The sequence below is a fragment of the Pinus tabuliformis genome, chromosome 1_2, assembly GCF_031772625.1.
Source record: "Pinus tabuliformis cultivar Carrire ecotype Pingquan chromosome 1_2, CPIR1, whole genome shotgun sequence".
NCBI lineage: Eukaryota > Viridiplantae > Streptophyta > Pinopsida > Pinales > Pinaceae > Pinus > Pinus tabuliformis.
In genome coordinates this window covers 1,076,707,656-1,076,734,384 of record NC_142298.1, presented here as the reverse complement: position 1 = coordinate 1,076,734,384, position 26,729 = coordinate 1,076,707,656, and positions in this window count along the sequence as shown.

Sequence of the window (26,729 nt, the reverse complement as noted above, 5' to 3'; positions counted from 1 at the left end):
ATTTTTGTCCAAAGTTTGATAGGCGATGTCAGGACTTGGTTTAGAGCACTCCCCGCTAATTCCATAGCAGACCCAAAAGCCTTGTACCAGTCATTCATTAACAGATGGGAGAAAAAGAGAGACCCCTTGCACATACTAGCCGAATATGATACAATTAAAAGAGGCCCTCAAGAGACTGTTTTGGACTATTCTGCAAGATTCAATAATGTCTACAATGCAATACCACAGAACTTAAGACCTCCACCTGACCTTGCCTTGTATAAATTCCCTGATGGTTTTGACCCAGATATGGCCTACCAGTTAAAAGAAAGAGCCCCTAACAACCTTGCCGAAATGCAAAATGTGGCTGTCACTGTGGAGGCAACTTTAATTGCCAAAAGAAACAGAGCCAGAACAGAGAGAATAAAAACCTTTAAGGAAGAACCCTTAGCCATAGACCAAAAGCTGGATGCCCTTATCAGTGGCATGCATAGGCTAGTAGACAGAGTAGACAATGTTGAGAAAAAATCATCTTGGGACGGGCAGCAAACCAACGCTGTTAGGAACCTGAACTTCAGAAGGAATCAAAATCCAAATGCTGGAAGGGTGAGCCCAAACTGTGAAATAAGGCCTCCTTTCCAAGAAAATTATGCTGAAACATCAACAGCTAATGAGCCCATGGAAGACACTCACATAAACCTAATGTGTTTGAAGAACGAGCAACATGTCTTCTTAACTAAAGAAGACCAAAATAACGATAACATGCATCAATTCCAAACTCAAACCCAAGAATCTTTCGACTTTGAACAAGCCTATGACTCAGTCGTTTATGAGCTAAACGAGCAATATAAGCTAAGAAACAGAACAATTTATGTGCCCAAGCCCATCAAACCAAAGGAAAAACAACATCTCGATAAAATCAAAGGCAAGGCTGTTATAACAAAACACGTTGAACAATCTGTCCCAAACCCACAACACGTAACCATAGGTGATATAATTATCGAACAACCTTATAAAAAACAGCGTGTCGTGCCTTTTTCCTCAAAGGAAGACGTGCACAGCGTTCCAAAAAGCCCGCCCATAACTGAAAAAACGCAAGCGATCACTCTCCATGACACTGGAAAGCGAGAGAAAATTGCTGATAATTCCAATGAAAAAGAGAAATCTTCAATCATCAACACCAAGACTCCACTGGAAAAGCCATTTAATTTGGAGGCAGAGATTGGAAAACTTAAGATATCCATCCCCCTCTCAGAGCTTGCCAAGCATGATGTTTATAGGTAGCAAATACAAAGATCATTACAAATGCCAGAGGTTAAGGATGATGTAAATGTTTTAGATGATACCCCAAAGCTGCTCTTTGGCCCAGAAGTCAATGGAAAAATAGTCAAAGGAGCAGTTTTGCCATTTTATATCAGTTTTCATATCCATGATAAAATTTTACATAACGCAATGTTTGACTCAAGTGCATCACACAATCTTATGCCCAAAGCGGTAATGGAAAAACTAAACGTTGACATAACCAGGCCATACAAAGATTTATTCTCCTCTAACTCAAGTCAAGTCAAGTTTTTAGGCCTAATCAAAGACTTGTGTGTCTCCTTAGTCCAATATCCTAACAAGACAATCCTCATGGATGTCGTGGTTGCTGACATTCCACCGAAGTACGACATGCTCCTATCAAGATCTTGAGGAGAAAAACTCCAAGGATCCCTCCAGCTAGACCTCTCTTACACCACTATATCAGTCTTTGGGCAACCAAAAAGACTATATAGAGAAACGCTCATGAAATATATGGTGAGTAGCGAGGATGAGCCATAAAACTTCCCCATCTACTCAATCCATACTGATACAGATTCATTTACTTTGTTTAATAATGATAGCCGCCCTTTAACTGATGTCAATCCTTTGGCTTTAGAACAACAAGCACACATCAATGAAGAATCGGTTGCACATACCCATAAGACTGTCACAACATCCAATGCAACTAGCACACAAGAAGAACCTCGCCAAACACGAGACTCAGGTCCACCCAATCCTAAAATGACTGAAACTCTCAATACTAACCACAAGCAAGAAATCACATGGTATTTAGAGTTTGATGGTTCAGTAAACAAGTTAGGAGCAGGAGCTGAAATATGGATTCACAACACACATAACAATCATGCACAAGGTCATGCATATAGACTAAATTTCAAATGCACCAACAACATGGCCGAGTATGAGGCACTCCTTTTAGACCTTAGGCTGCTCAGAGCTTTAGGAGCTACCAAAGTGTCTATTCTAGGTGACTCCGACCTAGTAATCCAACAAATGAAAGGCAACTTTGTTACTAATGAAAATAGAATGAGGGCCTATAGGACTCCTACCACTAATATACTCAATACATTCACTGAATCCACACTTGCCAAGATCCCAAGAGATCATAACATTCATGCACACAATCTAGCCACTTTTGCTAGTACATGCAAGCTTCCCTTTGAGCCAAATCACCATTTCACTGCTGAGATAAAACATAGGCCTACTATCCCAAATAATGTTAAATATTGGCAAGTGTTTGAAAGTGATGAAGAAATTAACAATTTCCTTACTCTGGAGCATGAGTTTTCAAATATAAACATTGACATGGATGCCACGAACGACTCCCAACAGAAAATAAATGAAAATCAACAGGCTGCAACAGCTGTAACGGCCGGACAAATCCTAAACCGAACTGTTTTCGACAATGCAAACATAGAAGAGCTGAAACAGATGCATTTGGAGGAAATAGCCGAAATAGAGGCCGAAATCATTGATCTAAAAGATAATTTTTTCCCTGCTGGCCTCACTCCATTAGAAGATATGTTTGATGCAAATGATGTGCCCGAAAAACCAAAAATGAAACCCTTAAACGCCGCTATAGAAGAACATAACCTTGGGACAGCAGAGAAGCCCAAAATGATCAAACTATCTCAATCTTTGCCACTCAATCAAAAGCCCAAATATGTTGATTTGTTCAAAGAATTCCAAGATGTATTTTCTTGGAGTTATGAGGACTTGAAGTCCTAGGACACTTCAGTGATCCAACACACCATTCCCTTAAAACCAAATCAAAAGCCCTTCAAACAGAAACTAAGGAGAATCAATCCCGTGCTTCTCCCTTTGATTGAAAAGGAAGTGAAAAGGATGTTTGAATCAGGTAGAATAGCACCCATCAGATTTTTTGAATGGCTATCCAATCTTGTTCCCACAAGAAATAAAACAGGTGAGATTAGGCTATGTGTAGATCTAAGAAATTTAAACCAAGTCTCCCTAAAATACTACTACCCCTTGCCAAAAATGGACCACATCCTACAAAGAGTAGTGGGGTCATCAAGAATCTCTTTGCTAGATGGCATTTCAGGTTTCAATCAAATACTGGTTCACCTGGATGACCAAGACATGACAGCCTTTATCACACCGTGGGGAACATTTAAATATGTGAAGATGCCTTTCGAACTTAAAAACATCGGTGCTACCTTTCAAAGGGCAATGGATATTGCATTTGCCAAGGAAATACATGATTTCCTAGTTGTCTACCTCGATGACTTAACCCCTTTCTCCAAATCTGATCAAGAGCACCTAAAACATTTGAGGCAAATATTCATGACATGTAGGAAATATGGCATTTCCTTGAACCCCAAGAAGTCTCTCTTTGGCCTTGAAGAAGGTAAACTACTAGGCCATATCATCTCAAAAGATGGGATTAGAATAGATCCTGAAAGAATCCAAGCCATCCTCCAAATCCCATATCCAAGAAATATAAAAGAATTGCAAGCATTCCTTGGAAAGATCAATTTCCTAAGGAGATTTATCCCAAATCTAGCCGAGCTGATAAGACTGTTAAGAAACATGTTAAAAAAGGATGCCAAGGTAAAATGGTCTCTTGAAACCAAACAAACCTTTGAGAGTATCAAATCTGCCTTAACCCAAGCCCCAATCCTCACAAGTCCTCAATTTGATAGGGATTTCATCATATTCTCATTTGCATCTGAGCACATCATAGCTGTTGTCCTTTTGCAAAAGGATGATCAAGGCGCTGAAAATCAAATTGCATTTTTCAGTCGAGCCTTAAGAGATGCCCCTTTGAAGTACCAAATCATGGAGAAGCAGGCCAACGCCCTTGTTAAAGCAATCAAAGATTTCTGAGTTTACATTTTATATTCACATGTGATTGCTTATGTCCCAAATGCTGTTGTAAAATACATGTTAACCCAAGAGGGGTTAGAAGGCAAAATAGGCAAGTGGATTGCTAGCATCCTTGAGTATGACATAGAAATAAAACCAACCAAGCTCATAAAGGGACAAGGTTTAGCCAAACTGATGTCCGGAAAAAACGTTCAAGCCTTAAACTTTAACCAACTGGACAATGAATAGGAGCTGGTGACTCCACAGATTAGTGAAACCTTTTTGCAATCTCCATGGTATGCTGATATATGCTTTGTATTGTTAAACCTGTTTGCTCCCCCAGGATTGTCCAGAACCAAGAAAAGAATTTTAAAGATGAAGGCTTCAAAGTTTTGTGTCATAGATGCTGCATTATTTTGGAAAAATCATGAAGGCATATTGCTCAATTGTTTAACCATGAATGAAACTAATAATGTCATGAAAGAATTCCATGCAAGGGACTATGGAGGACATCTATATTGGAAGTCCACTGCTAATAAAATTGTAAGGGATGGTTTCTATTGGCCCTCTTTGTTTGCAGATGTAAATAAGTTTGCTATCTCATGTCATAAATGCCAAATCTTTGACGGCAAAAGAAAGATGTTGCCTTTGCCTCTTAAGCCCATCTCAACCGAAAAGCCTTTTCAACAATGGGGTCTCGACTTCATTGGAGAAATCCATCCCTCTTCCTCATGCCAACACAAATGGATTCTAATAGCCACGGACTATTTCATCAAGTGGATTAAAGCAATCCCATGTAGGCAAGCTAATGATACCACCATTATCCAATTCCTTGAGTGCAATATCCTTTCTATATTTGGCTGCCCTGAGAAGATCATCACTGACAACGCTATTGCCTTCAAACCGAAAAGGATGATCAATTTTTGCCACAAATTTCACATCACCTTGGGCCACTCCACAACCTATTATCCTCAAGGTAATGGCTTGGCCGAGTCATCTAAAATGAGCCTGATTAGTATTATCAAGAAGATCTTAGAAGAAAAAAAGAAGAACTGGCATAGGAGGCTCACAAATGCCCTATGGGCAGACAGACTTTCAACGAAGAAATCCATTGGGATGAGCCCTTATGAGCTGGTATATGGCATGGAGGCCAGATTTCCATCTTCCTTGGGCATTCCTATTATCAAGCTGTTACAAGAGATCCAAGCAGAACCAAATAATATTCAAAGAAGAATAAATCAGACCATTCATCTCCAGCAAACCAGAGAGCATGTGTATGGCAGAGCTCAAATTCTGCAAGAAAGGATAAAAAAGGCATTTGACAAAAGGACTAAAGCTGAGGATTTCTTTATTGGTGATAAAGTGTTGAGGTGGGACTCACGAAGAGAAGACAAGGGAAAGCATGCAAAATTTGATTTTCTATGGAAAGGCCCATTTGTTATCAGTGTTGTGCAAGGCAATAACACATATTTTCTCAAAACTATAGATGACAGAACAGTGGAAGATTACCCTGTAAATGGCCGAATGTTGAAACATTATCGAGACCCCTTTTAAGGGATGCAATTCCCCTGTGTATATATTTGTATATTAGTATTTGTATATATGTCAGCACTTTCTTTTTTATGTTTGTATAAGCAATCTGATTGCTTGGAACGAAGCAGCGCTGTTATATCAAATCAAATTCAGTTAGAAGTGCTACAATCAAACTTTCCACTTCAGTCAATAGTATCAAAACAGAGGAGCGTTTTTTAGGTTTTGTATCAGCACCCCGATCAAAGAAAAAACAAAGGAAATACATCAGTTTTGATCCATGTTTTGAGACTATTTCAGAAGGCAGGTCTCAAAAAAAATGTAGATAATATCAAGCATGCAGAAGAAAGCAGGCGACGCTATATAGGTCACAGTATTTCAGTTGAGGAGAATGTTGTTCAGATCTCAAAACTCCAGTCTTTTAGCAGCCAACGAAGAAGTGTTTCTAGTCCACAACAGCAATAGAAGATCAAGGCAGTCTGACCTGTTGTTCTTGGCTTTTCACAAGGAAAAGCCATCCCCAAGTGGAGCCACTGTTAGCCTCCTACTACAACAGGTATTCATTTTCCATGATCTACATTTTTACATGCCAAATACGTCATACTTTGCATACTGCAATGTTCCATATTTGCTACAAAGGCCAATGAAGTGTCCATGAGAGTGTGCTAATCTAAGTACCACTATTGTGTTCCATTTTTGATGAGTTTTCAGTTAAGGGAGGGCCAAACAGCTTAATCTTGGTCTCCCTAGGTTTCAATTTCCTGTTGTAGAATATAGAGAATAATTATCTGTCCAAACAGCTTAATCTTGGCAGATTTGTAGATAGGTAGAGAAACAAGGGTGCTCAACTGCTTAATCTGAGCCCCTGGATGAAATAAGTGTAGATGTAGATAGGAGGACAGCAAGAAGAAAAGAATGAAAAGCTGGGTATGCTAGTTCAAGTGCACCCAAACCAAAAGAAGAGAAAATGCTAGGTGAGTAGGCTGGGTAAGTAGTTTTGTGGTTGCAAAATCAAGATGTGTGATCTGTTTCATGCTTTCAAGTGTTATACCTTTTCAGATCGCAAATGCAAAACAATTTTCCCTTGGAGGACTTCAAGTGAGGCATGACTAACTCCCCCTTCTTCTTATTCCCCAAATCATTTACTAACCTCCCCAAAGAGGTCAAGATCTGCTTGATATCTCTTGAGTTTCATCATTTGCCATATCATGGCCTAAGTAAAGATCAGCTTTGCTTAAAGGATGCTTATATTCCTTACAAGAGTCATTTTCCCCTTAATAGCCTAAGATTTGCATACTTAGCACTCTCTCATCGCATTTCATATTAACTACTAACTTTATTATGTAACTCCCTATCTATCTCCCCTCCCCCTACTAAAACTATGGTAGAAACTCCCCTATATACTTATCCCTTCCTCTGGTTGAAAAATAACCATAAAGATCATTTGGTAATTTCTAAGTTTACTTGAAACTTAGTAAGAACCCTCATTTCGCTCAAAAAACCATCTTCCTAAAGTGTTTGGACTCCTTCCAAAACACAAAAACCCCCTTTACATGATCGACATTTTTACATGCCAAATACGTCATACTTTGCATACTACAATGTTCCATATTTGTTACAAAGGCCAATGAAGTGTCCATGAGAGTGTGCTAATCTAAGTACCACTATTGTGTTCCATTTTTGATGAGTTTTCGGTTAAGGGAGGGCCAAACAGCTTAATCTTGGCCTCCCTAGGTTTCAATTTCCTGTTGTAGAATATAGAGAATAATTATCTGTCCAAACAGCTTAATCTTGGCAGATTTGTAGATAGGTAGAGAAACAAGGGTGCTCAACTACTTAATCTGAGCCCCTGGATGAAATAAGTGTAAATGTAGATAGGAGGACAGTAAGAAGAAAAGAATGAAAAACTGGGTATGCTAGTTCAAGTGCACCCAAACCAAAAGAAGAGAAAATGCTAGGTGAGTAGGCTGGGTAAGTAGTTTTGTGGTTGCAAAATCAAGATGTGTGATCCGTTTCATGCTTTCAAGTGTTATACCTTTTCAGATCGCAAATGCAAAACAATTTTCCCTTGGAGGACTTCAAGTGAGGCATGACTAACTCCCCCTTCTTCTTATTCCCCAAATCATTTACTAACCTCCCCAAAGAGGTCAAGATCTGCTTGATATGTCTTGAGTTTCATCATTTGCCATATCATGGCCTAAGTAAAGATCAGCTTTGCTTAAAGGATGCTTATATTCCTTATAAGAGTCATTTTCCCCTTAATAGCCTAAGATTTGCATACTTAGCACTCTCTCATCGCATTTCATATTAACTACTAACTTTATTATGTAACTCCCTATCTATCTCCCCTCCCCCTACTAAAACTATGGTAGAAACTCCTCTATATACTTATCCCTTCCTCTGGTTGAAAAATAACCATAAAGATCGTTTGGTAATTTCTAAGTTTACTTGAAACTTAGTAAGAACCCTCATTTCGCTCAAAAAACCATCTTCCTAAAGTGTTTGGACTCCTTCCAAAGCACAAAAACCCCCTTTACATGATCGACATTTTTACATGTCAAATACGTCATACTTTGCATACTGCAATGTTCCATATTTGTTACAAAGGCCAATGAAGTGTCCATGAGAGTGTGCTAATCTAAGTACCACTATTGTGTTCCATTTTTGATGAGTTTTCAGTTAAGGGAGGGCCAAACAGCTTAATCTTGGCCTCCCTAGGTTTCAATTTCCTGTTGTAGAATATAGAGAATAATTATCTGTCCAAACAGCTTAATCTTGGCAGATTTGTAGATAGGTAGAGAAACAAGGGTGCTCAACTACTTAATCTGAGCCCCTGGATGAAATAAGTGTAAATGTAGATAGGAGGACAGTAAGAAGAAAAGAATGAAAAGCTGGGTATGCTAGTTCAAGTGCACCCAAACCAAAAGTAGAGAAAATGCTAGGTGAGTAGGCTGGGTAAGTAGTTTTGTGGTTGCAAAATCAAGATGTGTGATCCGTTTCATGCTTTCAAGTGTTATACCTTTTCAGATCACAAATGCAAAGCAATTTTCCCTTGGAGGACTTCAAGCGAGGCATGACTAACTCCCCCTTCTTCTTATTCCCCAAATCATTTACTAACCTCCCCAAAGAGGTCAAGATCTGCTTGATATCTCTTGAGTTTCATCATTTGCCATATCATTGCCTAAGTAAAGATCTGCTTTGCTTAAAGGATGCTTATATTCCTTATACGAGTCATTTTCCCCTTAATAGCCTAAGATTTGCATACTTAGCGCTCTCTCATCGCATTTCATATTAACTACTAACTTTATTATGTAACTCCCTATCTATCTCCCCTCCCCCTACTAAAACTATGGTAGTAACTCCCCTATATACTTATCCCTTCCTCTGGTTGAAAAATAACCATAAAGATCGTTTGGGAATTTCTAAGTTTACTTGAAACTTAGTAAGAACCCTCATTTCGCTCAAAAAACCATCTTCCTAAAGTGTTTGGACTCCTTCCAAAACACAAAAACCCCCTTCAAATGCTATCGGACTCATTCCGATGCATCAAGAACCCTTCCAAAGCTTTAAACAGCCTTTCCGATCACATTAACCCTCCTCCGATGAGTCTTCCTCTCCTCCGACGTGATATCGTTGTCGGAGGTCGCAGCATTCATTCATCGGCCCGCCCCTTTATACTTTCCTGATATCGCTTTGCCAATGTGATTTCACGATCGGCAGTCGCAAGCTTTTTTACCTATATACATACGCCCCCTCTCTTCCGCCGATGAGATATTGCTATCACATCCAAAAGCATATGACATTGTCATCCATTCATTTTCACAATATTTTCCATTATCGCACAGCCACATGCCTGGTCGCCTTTCCGAAATCGGCAATCGCTCCCATTGCATCACCTATATAAAAGCCATTACCCCCTATCTCGACTGATTGTCGATCTCTGATTTAATCCGCGCCGTACTGCCACATCACCCTGCCACATCACTACCATACTGGGACCCCTTGCTGACGTCATACTGACGCCGTCACTAAAGGAAGGCACGAAGGGCGCAAATCGTCACAAAGAGAGCTCGGAATGAAAAACTGAGGCAGTTTTCGATGCGTGATTAGCGCTTAGCGCTAATCGCGCATCGCTAAGAAAAAATGACCAAAATGGAAAACATCATATCGCTCGGCTTCCAAGAGGCCCGAAAATTCGCAGTTTTGACAGGATTTCTTCATTTATGGTTCTTATTCAAATCGTCCCGTGCCAATAGCATTCCAGAAGCCACGGAAATCATTTGCAATAGCTATTCTTGCCTTGAAAGGGTAGAAAGGGGGCGATTTGACAGTTTCAAACACGCAGAGGGAGATAAAATGGCCCGATTCAAGTGTCAAAGAGTATCAGTGAAGCGGCAAAGAGTATCAGATCGAAGCGGGCAAACATTAAAAGCCCCCAAGCAAAGTCAAAGAAAGCGGTACGGCCATTTAAAGGCTCTCAGATTACAGTTAATACACATCAAAGCCACTCAAGAGTAGGGGATCAAAGCCCAAAGCACAGTTATGTTTGAATGAACCGCACAAAGCCATAAGGACAGATTTCCACTCATTTTTGAGGCAGCTGCCCTACCGCGGCACTTAGATATCTTCTTGCATTTATTTCACGGCAAGATTAGATTAAATAACTCGTTTCCCTCAAATATGTTTAAGATCTGCTATAATGAATATTTTTAGATATTTTCCATATATAAACCACTCTAATTCATTGTTTAAGGGGTTGGTTGGTTCAGTTGCCCCACGAGAGACTCTCTCTCTATATCTGATATGTTTTCTTTAATCAAAGACTGCTGAAAAGCTTGGAGGATGGACTGTCTGATGTGTTGTTACTGTTCTGAAGAATGAATATGGAATTCTTGTGCTGCAACATGATCCAATAAGTGTCTCTTATCTCTGTTTTAAATTCATACATGTTTTTATCATACATATATCGCCACCTAAATAGCAGATAAAAAGATTAGTTTAGAATTTGCTTGACTGCACTCTATGCTCAATTTCTGCTGTTTCTTTATGTTTTCCTCTGAATTGGTAATGAATATGAATTCCCTTTGGCTCATATTTCTCCTAATTCATCCATGTTTGACAGTTATCTAGGAATTCTTTACTGCTCCTAGATAGAGCTCATTCGCCTTCCCTCTGTTAAGCTGAAAGAGAGATTCTTAACTGCCTCTCATTCCTTAGCCTTCAATCCATCTCCATTTACCTTGAAAGTTGTTTCATGTGTAGCTATCTTGCTCCATATTTCTCTTGTGACCAAGAAAAAGTGTCAGCAGTCCTAATCCTTGACTCCACGCCCAATGGTTTGAAACTCTCACACTATATTTACCTCTCTACTTGGAAGCTTCATCCATCCCACCAAAATCAAACAAAACCCCTTGAACTCAATAACTAGCCTAAAATCACCATCAACAAAGCTAAATCATAAAGAGAGAGCCCTCTCTGACTGCTGGTAGGCTAGGACCTATAGTCCAAATATTGGTTTGTGGTTACCTCGGCCGTATCCTTTAAGGAGCTTTAAGGACAACCTTAGTGATAACAGAGTCCATGCCAGGGTGTTGTGTAGAGCACTTAGGCCCTCTTTGACCTGTGCTGGGAAAGATTGAGTGAAATTCACATAGGGTTTTGGAAATATTTTTATCTCTTTGAGTCTTCTTGTTGGCTTGTTGGGGCTTGACCCAGGTTTAGAGGTGATTTAGCCAAACAAAACCTGGTACTACTAGCCCTTTCAGCAACAGTCTGCAGAGCGCAGACTGAGGTCTCACCCGAAGTAGTATAGGAGGGTGTTAGAACTAGGTTTTCACACCCTTGAGATGTCTGATGAGTTCAAGTGGTCTACGGTTTGACACTGCGTGCATGCCACTACATGCACTTACCTGTTCCTCGTAGCCTGAGGTGTTTCCTTTGCGCAGCCCTACTTAGGAGCCGAACACTGTTATTACTCAATGTCTTACTAGTAATCCAATCTTATTTGATTAACTAAACTTATTCATATGTGTAAAGTATACTTAGCGATATAATTCATTCATACAAGTGCGCACAGTCAATAAACAGTACAATTGCAATTTATATCCAACAGATAATAACCCAAGAACATATACACGGAATTAATATAAAACTTCTCTTTATTATTATCTTCCTTTAGTTACAGACTCAACTCTTCCTACGCACTCAGCTTCAGGGGTCCGCGCACTCAGCTGCGGACTCTACTAGGCCTTTGCGCACTTAGTTGCAAAGCCTTCTCCTACTCTATGACCCAAAACAAACTTCACACTTCGACTTAATCTCTAAGACCTTTCATGCCTGTTCTCTATTAGTTTGATCTCTCTTTTGAACATAGAGCCTTGCTCTATTTATACAATCCCATGGTCTATGGATGATTGGTAGGCCGACATTACATTCAAAACTAGGGCGGACAACCCTATGACTCTTACATAAATTTCGTGCCTGCAATTCGCGGAGCTTTACAACAATATCAAGTCAAAACTTGGGCTTTGAGCCCCAAAACATGTCGTGGGGAGATTGCATGCCCAACAGGCCCCCAACACAAACATCTTGACTCACCCTCAAGTCACTCTGTTGGCGTGGTGATCTTAGCACGGAGTCCCTCCAATTGTTCTCAAACAATATCGATGTCTGCAGCACATTGAGCCGCTGCTTGTTGAACCTACTGCATCCATTCTTCTGAGACCTCTGTGACTCAACTGTTCCCATACATGTGTACCGATATATGTTTATAGTCTTGTGCCTTTGTCCAGCTCCTTGGAACGTGAAGACTATGCTTCTGTCTGTTAGTCAGATAGTCGGCCCACCCGTGTAAGGCTTCAAGCGGTTGCCATTAACGTTTCATAAGAAGGGTTCTCCATTTAATTTGACGAGTTGGACCGTGCCTCTGTTTGTGACTTCTTTAGCCACATATGGTCCCAGCCAATGCATTCTGAATTTTCCCAGAAAATTTTCAAACTTATTGTCATAAAGCAGTACTAAGTCATTTACTTTGAATGTGCACAACTTAATATGGTGTTTGTACCAATCCTTTTCACGCTTTTTTTGAATCTACTATTGAAAACCTGCCAAGAATCGTTCCTCCTCAAGTTCTTCCAATTGCGTGAGTCCTTCTTTTAGAGCTTCACGGTCTGTCATCGCTGTGAGCACTACTATTCGTAGACTAGGTACAACATATTCCATTGGCATGACAACTTCTATGCCATAAACTAACTGGAAAGGTGTTTGTCCCATTACTTTCTTGCACGTTGTTCTGTAAACCCATAACACTGAAGGTACACACAGGTCCCAATTTCCTCGCTATGGGTTGCACACTTCAGTCAACATAGTATCCAATATTTTTTTGAATGCCTCTACTGTCCCATTAAACAATGTAAACTTTGAAACAAGAACTGATACTGTTACCCGTTTTGTAGAGGTGGCAAAAAAATGACCCGATTTTCAAAAGTGGTGATGCAGAATACACATGTTTTTTTTAGAACATGGTTTTTGGAACTTTAATTTTTTTCATGTGCATTAAGTTTTAGAATGGTAGTGAATGGTAGTGATTTTCATCCTGATTAAAAAAAGTGAGTATTCTGCATCACACCCTTTTTTTAAAAGACCTATTTTTTGACTTTAAATTTTCTAGTGTGTGAAATGTAAAAAATTATTTTCTAAATTTGATAGTTTTTGAAGTCGTCATTGTATTCATATTTTCTTGTTCTCTATCTTAATTTATTTTTTTTTAGTGGGGTTTTTATTGTTTTGCGTTTTTAAATTAGAAAGTCGATAGTTTGAATTCTAGATAATCTACATATTTAGACGTCCTTAATTAATTTTTCAATCCACATGAAATAATTGTTTCTAAAAAACAACATTTTTTAACAATGGACATAAAAAATAACCATTTTTAACATAAATATAACAAAAAAACTAAACGTTTTGATAATTTTTTGCTAGAATTAACATGTCAAAATCACAAGTTTTATACAAAAATATTAACTAAAAATGGTCAAATAATAGTTTTTTTTTATGAATTTCATGTCAAAAAAATAATAATAACAACTTTTTTTTTCAAAAAATAATAATTAACTTAAAAATCAATGCGAAAATCACAGTTGTGCTCTCTCTTTCTTTCACATACCAGACTCTTGATGGAAATTTCACCTCTTTTGAACTTTTCCAATCTGAGATTAGCTTCTTATCACTTAAAGCACTTGAAATATTTGTAGGCATGAGCTCAAGTGGAGTTCGTTCACCAATGTTTTTTGAAGATACACCTTTAAGACTCTTTGGTCCAGAAAGATTCACATAAATTTTCCTTGATGCCATTTTCCAAAAAAAAAACACATAAATTAGTAAATAAAAAAACATGTTAACTTAAATTAACAACAAAAATATACCATAAATTTTTTATTTGTATAATCAGAATTGCCCAGCCACCTCTAACGGGCAGGCGGGTCGATCGGCGAGCGGGAGGTCAGGTGACGGATAATGAGGCTAAGTGGACAATTAGGCAAGTATGGGCGAGCCCCTACCCATGTGCCCCCCACAACCCCTTGACGACTACATTGAAGCCCCGACCCCATTAACTTATTCCTCTCACAAGAGATCTCTTGTCTGGATTCACTACACATTAATAATTAAAGTAACACGCCTGATCCAATCTCCGAAAATGATGATGATGGCAAATCCCTCGATATGATTACCAAGTTATTGTACTCCCTGCATCCATCAAATCTGTGTTTTCTCTTTGTTTCGCTCGCCAACTCTGTATTTCTTCGTGGTACATTCTTTGCATGCCACGCTAGATGTTTGTTTTCAACTGAATTTTCTGTTTGAACGAAGCTTCCTAAGCTTCCCCCCTCCCCGGCCCCCCTCCCCTTTCCTCACCCTACACCCTACCGTCCCCCCACACTCCCCCTCCTTTGTCCGTGCAGCAATACTAGGGGTGCGACGCGGTAGAGGGTAAAGGAATAATTTCTCCCAACAAAAAAAAGAAATTGTAGGGAAGGTTAAGAAATGTACAACCCTAGATAATATGCTGACCATTGGATCACCTAGTTTACTCATAGTCGTAGAAGATAGGTTACCACAAAGTCTATATGAATTTCACATGGACACCTTGACGTGGCCTATTACTATACTACCAAGTACACAGCTGGGTTCACAAAATTTGATGGTTCTTTAAATTATTCTAGTCACCATAATTTTGTTTAGCCACAGGTATGACTCGAACTGCACATTGTTATAGATAAGGACATTAATTCGGAGTGGTATGACCCTGACAACATAATCAAAGGTACACTACCGTAACTTGGAAAGCATCAAGGATGAATATCTAAAGTATTCAAAATATTGATATGATTGGAAGAGTAAAGCATCTATGAAAATTTTGATGATTAAAATAACTTCCAACGTTACTCTTGTCGACTAAATATAATCCTTGTTGAGTAACATTACTAAAATATCTTCCAACTTTACTCTTGTCGACTAAATATAATCCTTGTTGAGTAACATTACAAAGACATTTAGCATGAAAAGGGAAAGTCTTGTAACATTAGAAAGACGTTTAGCTGGTAAAGGGAAAGCAAAGACTTTAGAAAAACTGTGTATAGAGATGACAAACGAATTCCATATATATATATTTATATCATGGCATGAACGCAAAGGATCACTTCATCAACCAACCAAAGTGTAGCATCACCCTTACAAATATTAACCGGTATAGTTTCACATAATAGTAATCCTCATTGTTAGGACTTTAGCTTCAATTTTGATGGTAAAGAAGAGAAGCGAAAGAAAACATATCTATATAATATTAGTAATTGTGGTGATAACCCCAAGTGTTACACATCCTCATTGGAAAATCGATGAATTGGTGTGAGCGGGTAATTATTACCATCTTTGTTTAAATCATGAAAATCATAATAATACTACCAAATTTGTGACATCCTCATTGGAAAATAGAAACTTGCAAAATCGATGAATTTGTAATTTATGATACTTAAACTCTGCAAATTTTTCCATAGAGGTACTCTTTTGCACTTTAATAGTTGTTAACTTATTAAACAAAAAAAAACCAACACTAATATTAAATAAATAAATGAACATTAATATTAATAAATCTGTGCAGAAATGTGAGCCCATTAAATATATCAATTTGCAGGAAATCCAGATGACTGCTATCATTTAAAACCCACATCACCGGCTAAATTAAATTTTCAAGCACCAAAAAGAATTGTAATATTGGAATAGCATGTGATTTAAATCACATGCTGGTAACTTTTGACCGGTGTGCGTACTGAGAGGCAAGTATCACTACTTTAAATACATAATACAACTTCTAAAATATTGAGAATAACATTTTCAATTTCATAACTAATCAAATTGAACAGGGATAAATTAAATTATTTTAATTTTTTTTGTCAATCCAAACTGATTTTACCAAGAACCCAATACATTGTAAGCTTTTGAATATTAAACTATCAAAATATTACATTATTGCATTAGATTTTCATATTGCGATTATTAATTCTTACTCGTCCGTACCCTGCGTCAAAATAGAAAAGTTTATTCCGCTTTGATAAATGTTATTTTCAATTTAATTGTAAATGTTAGTGATTGTATGGGCTTAACCAAAAAGTTTAATGATGTGTAAATTTGAGTCATTGAATGGCTTAACCACAATATTTAATTATTATTGTCTCTCTTAGTTATTCAAATAATCCATAACCATAATCAAATCAGATCAGATTGAGAGGTTCGAAATACTCCAAATAGACTTCCTTAGGTCTTCAAATAATGCAAATCTATATAATCAATCAACTTAGGTTGAAACATCTTCAGATAATCCAATTCGACTTTATTGAGTATTCGAATAATCCAAAGCTATCAGATTAGGTTGAGAAGGAACGACATATTATGACATTTTAACCGTCTTCTATGATGGTGAGATAAAAAATGTATGTTACCAAGCAGATAAAATGACAGTTTTTAACCCATATAAATATTTTAGTATTTTTTTAAGTGAATAACTCAACTTACACATTGAAAGAAAAGTAGTAAGTCATTATTCAATTATTAAACTAATCAGTAATCAACTTAATAATTACCCTACTCGCTGCTAGACAGATCTGAATAACCACGACACCTGACGTGAGGTGGTAGGCTGCCAGGGATAATGGCATTTAAAATGTTAATGTCTCCAGTCCCGAGGGACCCTGCAATCGATTTCAGCCGGGCCGACCATTTTCGTATGGCACAAAAGCATATTATATATATAATGTTTCTTAGAAGGATTCGAAATGAAGATCTGCAAATCTGATTCGAAATGAAGATCTGCAAATCTTTACCCCAAGTGTTACACATCCTCATTGGAAAATCGATGAATTGGTGTGAGCGGGTCGATTCCCGGAATCGACCCGCCGCCGGTCGGGCGGGGCGGGGTGGCCCGGGGGTGGCGCTGCGGGCGCGCAGCGCCACCACCGAGCCGCCCCGCCCCGCCCGACCGGCGGCGGGTCGATTCCCAGAATCGACCAAGAGATACTCTTATCAAATTAATATTCTCAACACCTTCCAATATCGCTCGAGAGTTCCGTTTCCGTTGATATAATGCTCGTTAACTAGACGTTGACAATCTGTAATCAATTGATTCAACAGATTTTTCATCTCTCTTTTGCTAAGGATTCTAGTATAGTCGGGAATGACCTCTAGTCTCTGTAGCCTTAGTGTTGAGCTTGTGTTGTGGAGTATGTATTGTTGCATCTGTTGCCTCAGTTCAGACTGGGGAATTGCATGTCTAATATCGAAGGGCTGGCGGGTGAATGGGTCGCCGGCTTCATCGTGCTTCACATCCCAAATATTCTCCAATGTCCTATGGTTGTAAACATTCTAAGCACGGTCTTCAGGAAGCAGTAAACGAATTGGATCATAAGCAAATTCTCCAAACAATGCATCAACATACTCTTCTGGAAATTCGCTATCACTTTTAGAATCCATTACGAAGTTCGCAGTATCCATTCTATTAATCGAATGCGAAATCTTTGCCGGGTGTATTTTACTTTTGACTTTCACTTATATACGACGTTGTACAATGTTGTTGTGTGGCCTGTTCTCGAGGAGTCGGCTAGCACAAGCTATCACTTGATAGACACTCAAGTGAATAAAAACCAATAATTTTTAAAAATCACTTCTCTCTTACCAAAAGAGCAAGCCAACCACTTCTCATTTTTAGTAGGGTTATTAAAAAAGGCATATTTTTTTATTAATTGGGAGATGTAAATGAAATTACGGCAATGTTGTTACTCAAATTAAATTATAGCATAACTCAAAATTTTGATTAAAAAACAAGTTTATAATTTACATTTTACAAAAGGATATTCATAAGCCAATTTAAGAGTGATTAAACTAAGTACTTATAATTTTCATTTATTTTTTACAAAAGGGTAATCATAAACAAATCTAAGAGTGATTAGAGGAGGTATATATAATTTTGTATGGAGAGAAAAATGTATTATATATATAATTTTCAAACTTGTGAGAGAAGAGTGATATTGATTTTTGTTTGTATATTAAATATTTTTTTAATTATTATATTTAAATTGAGTATGTGGTATTTTGGAGAAGATATATCAAATTGTTATATAATAAGAACCTTGAATTTAATAGTGTAGAAATTTTGGAAATATATTAAAAGAAAAATAAGGTACAAGCATCATGAATATGAATATAGAGCCATAATTTCAATGTTTAACATATTAAGGATGACTTTTCAACTACAAAGACTTGTTTAACATATTAAGGATGATGTTTAACATATCAAATTAATGAATTTATGAGTTATTCTCATGTGGGTAAATTAACACATGGAAATAACTTAGGAAAACTAGTTCCTAATACGTAAAGTGGGTTTTAGTGTGTAAAACTCATACTCATGATGTATTTTAGTGGACCTAATTAATTGTGGCAAGGCCATCACTTTTTTTATGTCATAACAAAACCTATCATGGAACTGTGGGATATGTGGCACTAGGGAAATGGTTTTCTCTCACATAACGTTTATTGAGCACGAAATCCAAGGCTTTGGGTATTAAAGGAATTTCTTCTAAGAACATAGAGCATGGATGATGACCTACACTATGAAATAATATCTTCTAATGGCTACTTACTCTAAGACTATGATATGGTTTTCATTCTAAAGTTTAGTATATTGGGAAATGGGCTCCTCATCGAGAACTTGATTTGAGACCAAATTATAGGGCTTAAGCCTAAAGGTAAAACTTTTATAGTTCATAGGCTATACATGGGGCCCTAGACCATAAAAATAGGTTCTCTAATTGGATTTAATATAATACAAGCTTTATTATGAGGCTTGACACCTTAGTGAAAGGGTATTATTTCTCGAAACATGTTTTATAGACAAACACTATTGGTTAGTTCCATTACTAAACTACCTCTATTGGAACTATGTCATGACCCCCTCTTCCAAAATGTGTTTTGGATTGGAAAGGAGTTGTTGTGAAAGAATGATCCATGAATGGGGACATATACCATGAGACAAGGCATCTATATGGAACCTCTACCATGGGAGTAGGATACATGCATGTAATTAAGGTCTAGTATAGAGAAAAAAAGAGTCTCATTTCCCAAGAAATATTATGGGGATAGAATCTCAAGCCTTAAGACGACAAAGATTCTGAAAAGGTTGTTACCAGAAGGAACAGTGTTGACATGGGAGTCTGCTGAAACCAGTCGTAGATCTAGAAGACTTTTGAAACCTTGAATCTTGGGCATGCATGTGGACTCAGATGGGGCACTAGTTGATGAAAGAGAAGAATATGGAACATCTTCGTCAGCATCCAGTCACTCATCTGAAGATGTGAATTCTGATTGTGTGCAAGAAAACATGAGTGATTTTGAATAATTGTTTAAGACAGTTTATATAACTGATGTATGCATCGTATCTTCAAGTAAAATTAATGTTTTCCATATTTTGTTAAATGAGAAGTTATGAAGCATTTTTATGTTGTTGGATTATGTCTTAAGTATGATAAATTTTATTGTTTAAATATCTACAATGCAATATCAAATTAGAGATATAATGTCTGTTTTATTCAATGTACAAATAAAGACTTTTGAATTCATTCAGTGATATAATTTGTTCATAATGTCATGTTTTTTTAGTTTTATAGTTGAAAAAAATTCAATTTCTTTTGTATCTAGCATGTTGTGGTTGAAAACATGTTAAATTTATACTTAGGAAAGAAAATTGATATTCTACCAGAAACATTAATGTGTTTTTTCCTTAAAATTTAGCTTTGTTTGAGACATAAAAAATTGGTTTTATTAGCATTTTTTTTAAAAAAAAGGCATACTATATTGAGAAAAACCCATCAATTTAAACCCTATAAAGACCAAATTAGAGCATTTAAGATAGGGGTCAAATGGGCACCTATCCCCCTATGGCTCAAAAAACAAAAAAATTAGCCCTCGCGATAAGGTCATTTCAGGATGAAAAAAGAAAAAAAGAAAAAATTAATTAAATTTGGGTTGACTTAGGGTTTCTACCGAGTATCAAAACACTTTGGGTTGAAGGAAGTGTTGGTATAAGGAAGGTTGAAGGTTGAAGGTCGAAGGATCATCGATCCCCTTTTTATTGCGCAAACCGAATCGAACCCCCGCCGTGGGAGTTTATGTCTTTCTTTCTCGTTCAATCCCACGGCCCTAACCCCGAATGGTTCGCCTCCACCCTGCCATCGGTTTGCGCACACCCGGTAAAAAGTAGTTTCCCTCATAAGACCTGGCATTTCAATGACTTTCTAGGTCTAATTCAATCTACTCAAGGCTAGATCAAAACCACACATGAAAGTGGAGGGAAGAATCTAACATATCTATATAATCAATAGAGATGTACAAGTATGAAAATTGACCCTAAAAAAAAAATCATTATTCCAGTATCAACACTTTCGTTCTGAAGCTATATTTTGCAGGAAAATTTCGTAGAAAATTTCGTAGTCACTGCCATTTTTAAAACAACCGCAAAATTGACACTTAAAAAAAGAACATCGTTCCAGTATACACACTTTTCGTTTTGAGCACTGTTTTTGTGGTTTTTGTGGTTTTTTTTGGGGTTTTTGGGCCAGAGTTCCCGTTTTGAGTTTATAGTTCCCGTTTCAAAGTTTACATTGTTATTAGCTTGTGGGTGATACAGTGTACTCTTCTGATGATACACCTGTAACTCTTCTGTGAGCGCGATGATGGTTCCATTGAGGAAATTTGTTCCACGACCACTCATTAATATTTTTGGACATCCAAATCGGGTCAACACATTGTCAAAAAAAAACTTTGCAGTTGTAGCGGCCATGCAATCTTTGACTGGCTGTGCCTCTGCCCATCGTATCAGGTACTCCGTTGCAGTGATGATGTAGTGTGCACCCGTCTTTCCATGAGGTTTGACTGGTCCCATCAATTCGATTGCTCGTTTCTTGAATGGTTGCAGTGTCATCTATGGATTTAATGGCATCTCATCCCTCTGCGAATGCTTTCCAGTCATTTGACATATATCATAGGCCTTACAGTCTGCTTTCGAATCCTGGTGTAGGGTCAGCAACCACAACCCTGCACAAAGAATATTTTGTGCGATCGCTCGTCCTACATAGTGTCCTCCTGAAGCGCCCCCATGTTCTTTCACAAGGATATGACATTTTTTGAATTCAAGTACGTATCTTCGGAATATCTCATCATTGCCCCTTTTATATAGCTGCCCTGCGATGATAGAAAAAATTGTCGTGCGCACCACCAATTCCTTCTTTTGTTGGACAGAGTATTCCTTCGGCACGGTCCCTATGGTCAGAAAGTGGATTATATCTTCGAAGTGTCCGTCCATGATGCGCACAACAAAAATCTGAGCGTCAAGTAGCCCCTCCTCCAAATTAGTGGGTTCCTCACCCGTCTCAATGCGCGACAAGTGATCTGGTCTTGCATTCAAGCATCTCGGCTTTACTATGACCTCAAAGTAATATTCCTAGAACAATAAGAGCCACCTGCATATGCGGCCCCCCAACATAGGCTTATTGACTAGGTATTTCAGCACGGAATGGTCTGTATACATCTTGAAATGTCCTCCTAGCAAATAGTGTTTGTATTTTTCGAGCACATACACCATCGCCAACCCCTCGTGCTCAGTTGTGGAGTAGTTCTTCTCGGCTTTGGACAATCTACAACTTGCAAAGGCGATAGGATAATCCAAGCCCTCTCTTCCTTCTTGTGTGAGTATTGCTCCCAGTGCAATACACGATGCATCAACATGGACATGGAACTACACATCTCATTTTGCGAAGACCAGGATTGGAGAAGAGGCCAATTTCACCTTCAAGACATCCAAACTCTTCATGCAATCGTCATTCTAGCAAAATGTAACATCCTTTTTCATTAGTTTTTCCATTGGCGCGGTGATTTTGGAATAGCTTTTGATGAACTTCCTATAGCACCTGGTATGTCCCGAGGTAGTGCGCAACTATTTAACACTTCGTGGTGCTTCCAAATTCAGAATAAAGACAATCTTCGCAGGGTCCACCATCACTCCTTGTTTGCAGACCACATGCCCCAACAGGTTCCCAAAGGGAACTAGGAATGTGCACTTCTTAAGGTTTAGCGCAATCTGGTGTCGTCGGCAAGTATCCAACATCAAGTGTAAGCCTGCTACATGGTGCTTAACCAATCCAAATACTATCCAATCATCCAGATAGACCTCCAGGAATTTGTGGATGTATTCTTTGAATGTAGCAAGAACGATGCGCAAAAATATGGTTGGCGCATTCTTCAATCCAAACGGCATAATGATGTATTGAAAGCAGCCCCATTCCATTGCGAAGGTTGTTTTTCTCTTGTCTTCCACTGTAATCTTGATCTGATGGTACCCCAATAACCCATCCATGAATGAGTATGATTCTTTTCTGCAAACATTTTCCAATACTTCATCTATGATTCTTATGGATCCATTCCTGACATCGTTCATATTTTTCCATGGATCCATGCATATTCTTATTTTTCCCTTCTGCTTTTTCTCCTATGCTACCATAAGACTCACCCAGTTAGATTCTTCCACTAGTTCAATAATTCTGGCTGTAAGCATTTTGTCTAGTTCTACGTGAACCTTTTCCTTATACTTTGGATTCAAGTGGTAAGGCCTTTGCTTGACTGGCTTCATGTCAATTTTCAAAGTGATCTTCATCATCCCTAAGTCGCCAGTGATCTGTTACTAATCTGTAATTTTGGTTGGGAATAAGTCTTGGTATTTGTGGAGTAAATTAATGACCTTATCCATAGTGGGATCATCCTAACGGTCTCTGAGTGTGGCATACTTTGGTTCCACCTCCATCCCAATGTTTACTTGCTTCTTTTAAGTGGCACGGTGATGTTGGAATCCTCAATCAATGGTCCTCAAACCTCACAACATCCTTTCCTTTCTAGAATGTTAATATTCTGTGGATCCTCATCATCCTCCTCAACATTTACATTATAACATTCTAACGTGCGGCTCAGCTGTGTTGCCCATTCCGGCTGAAGCACTTCCATTAGCTCTTGGGGTATTTTGAAGATAACTACTTTTATCGCTTGTAGCACATCATCAACAGTATCCCACCAACGATCTTCAAACGTGAAAGTTAACAAAAATCCCTCGCACAAGATATCCCATTCACTCGTACCATGGCAGAGCTCTATCGCAGTATACCAATTCATGGGTATGGCATCCAGGGTATGACAAAACAAATGCACCCATTTAGGTTGTGGCTCTTCCTCGTAGACCTTGGTCCATTTTGCGAGGTGTGCACATGGATCATCGTGTCCGTCATATTTGTCTATTAGCTACATATACGGTTTCCCAAATCGTAGGCACATCATCTTTCTGCATCCCCTCCAATCCTCAAAACTTCGTTAATGTGTACCCCACCATCTTGTGGGTGTAGTGTGCAATTCTCATTTCAGAGCATCGAACAACTGTTGTTCTAGTACCTATTTTTCAAATTTATTCAGGAAATCATCTACCATTGTCAACCCGTCATACATAGGCAGATCCCTCGCCTTTGTTGCTACACAGCGTAGTGACCTTATTATCATGTTACAATTTAGTGTGGTTACCTTGTGTAACTGGTTCTGCCATCTTTCTATTTCTTCATCTAAATCTGAAGTGCAGGAGATTTTTCACTCCCATGAAATCCTACCATCCCCTATAGGATTCACCCAGTGCTACTCCCGTGTGGTTATCTTGTAAATACAGTCTAGATCATCCTCACTATCATCGTTGCGCATAAATTCTATGTAGTGCGAGCCTTTCGTAGGGTCTGTTATCACAAAACCTGACCCTGATAGGCTGCTGATCAGGAATAATTTGAGTAACTATTTCAAACCAATCCTTTTGCTGAGGCTTAGCCTCCTCAACCTAAGAGGGCTCTCTCACTGGGTTAAATATTTTAATTGGAAGATTAGATGGCTGAATCTATGGAAAATTTAAACAAAAATGTATAAATGGTTGAAATGCCAATCAACAAACATATATTGGGCTACGGAGTCAAAATATGTTTCAGTACATCAACAAGATCAACATAGCATGTAAGTCAAGGCATAAAGAGTCTTAATATATTAGCAAAACAGAGACATAGGGAAAGGAACACAGTTTATAAACACATGAAGTAAGTTAGAGAATTATCAATGAATTGTAAGTAACATGTGTTTATACGACTACAAGTAATTAAATTAATAAAACCATGAGAAAATCAAACATTAAAAATTCTCTCTGAATCCTGAGTAGTGAAGCCAATATCTCTGTATTAACATGAAAACATATAGTCTGCTACAATAACATAGTGTGCTTGTTTCTTTTGAAAATTTCCAACCCTGAGGAATTCCACCTCTTGTCTTTTATAGAGTTATCATTACAATCTTGTATTCCCTTATCCAACTTGAGAGGAATTTGAATTTCCTAGCTTGACACCTATTCATACCTAAAACAAAATATTAATTACAAGTAACAGTTAACTGACTGTCTTAGAGTCCTAATACGATTAGGAGTACAACTCCTTATTATGATAAAAACAACCTAATCTAGTCTTCAATTAATATTTTGCCTCCTGCAACCTCATGAGGTTGAATTTGGTGATGTCTCTAGCTTTGTTATGAACCTTGTTGTTCCATGACCTAACTGCCCTGAAAACCAGGAAATCTGTTTTCTGCAATTATGACTTTAAAGAAAGCCTTGTTTCTCCCAACTGGTGACACTTACGAAAAATGTGAGATAGGTTATTTTAGCTGGAGATTTTATGAAGAGAAACCTACTTCAAAATTCCAAAATAATTTTTCATGTGGCCAGAAACTGATCTTTAAAAATACTTCTAAAACCAGAAAACAGAGTTCTTAACAGTTAGTTTCGTAGCACATCTAGATTGACCTTCTTCATGCACCTTCAAGGAGTTTTTTTTTTGCACACGTAGAAGAGAAAGGTTCCAGGTATGATAGAACACATGTCACATGTCTTAAAGGGTAACTTTTTTTAGCAAAAGAATTCAAAGACAAGCATAAGGATGAAACCCTAAAAAGGAGGAACTCTGTCTCCTTGTTTTTAGCAATCAACTTCCAAGGGGGTTTTTGAGAAATTGAAAACTAATTTATAAAACGTGAAATAGGTTTCTATTTCTAACATACTGAAATATAAAAACCTCTTTTAGTTTCTTGAAATTTAGTATGAGGTGGGAGAAATTGGTGGTTTAACTTGTGCTATGAAATTGCTGAGAGGAACTCTGTTTTTGGGTTTTAGCAGTCTTTTTAAAGATTCGTTTCTGGCCACATGAAAAAGTATTTTGGAATTCATAAGGATTTTTCTCTTCAAGAAATATCCAGCTACAATATACTATCTCACATTTTTGATACGTGTCACCAGTTGGGAGATAAAAGGCTCTCTTTAAAGTCATAATTCCAGAAAATAGATTTCTTGGTTTTCAGGGCAATTAGGTCATGGAACAACAGGGTTCATAACAAGGCTGAAGACATCACCAAATTCGACCTCATGAGGTTGCAGGTGGCAAAATATTAATTTAAGACTAGATTAGGTTGTTGTTATCATAATAAGGAGTTGTACTCCTAATTGTATTAGGACTCTAAGGCAGTCAGTTAACTGTTACTTGTAATTAATAGTCTGTTTTAGGTATGAATAGGTGTCAAGATATGAAATTCAAATTCCTCTCAAGTTGGATCAAGGAATCCAAGATTATATTGATAACTCTATAAAATATAAGAGGTGGAATTCATCAGGGTTGGAAATTTTCAAAAGAAACAAGCACACTGTGTTATTATAGTAGACTGTATTTTTTCATGTTAATACGAAGATATTGGCTTCACTAAGGATTTAGAGAGGGTTTTTAATGTTTGATTTTCTCATGGCTTTCTTCATTTACTTACTTGCAGTGGTATAAACACATGTTACTTAGAATTCATTGATAATGCTCTAACTTACTTCATGTGTTTATAAACTGTTGTTCAATATGTTATCACAAAATCTGACATATCAACAAAACAGAGACATAGTGCCAGGAACACAGTTTATAAACACATGAAGGAAGTTAGAGCATTATCAATGAATTCTAAGTAACATGTGTTGAGGAGGCTAAGCCTTAGCTAAAAGATTGGTTTGAAATAGTTACTCAAAGTATTCCTGATTATCAGCCTATGAGGGTCAGGTTTTTTGATAACATTTTGGTGCATCTGCTGGGAGCCTGAAGATTACTCATTCCCAAAATCAAGAAGATAAAATTTTGAAGGTAGCAGGAGATTAGAAAGCTATTTGAGGCTACAAAACTACCTTGGTGACTCCACACATCAAATAAAAAATTGGAACGTGACTCTGCCGCTAGAAGATCAATAGCTTCATGAAGTTTCAAGATGAGTGTCATTGCAAGAATGAATGCTAGGTATGCCCCTATGAATTGGTCTCATATCCCTAGTTTTCCAAATCCTATGCCAAAGGTCAAATGGTTAGATGATCTTCTAATATTCAGAGA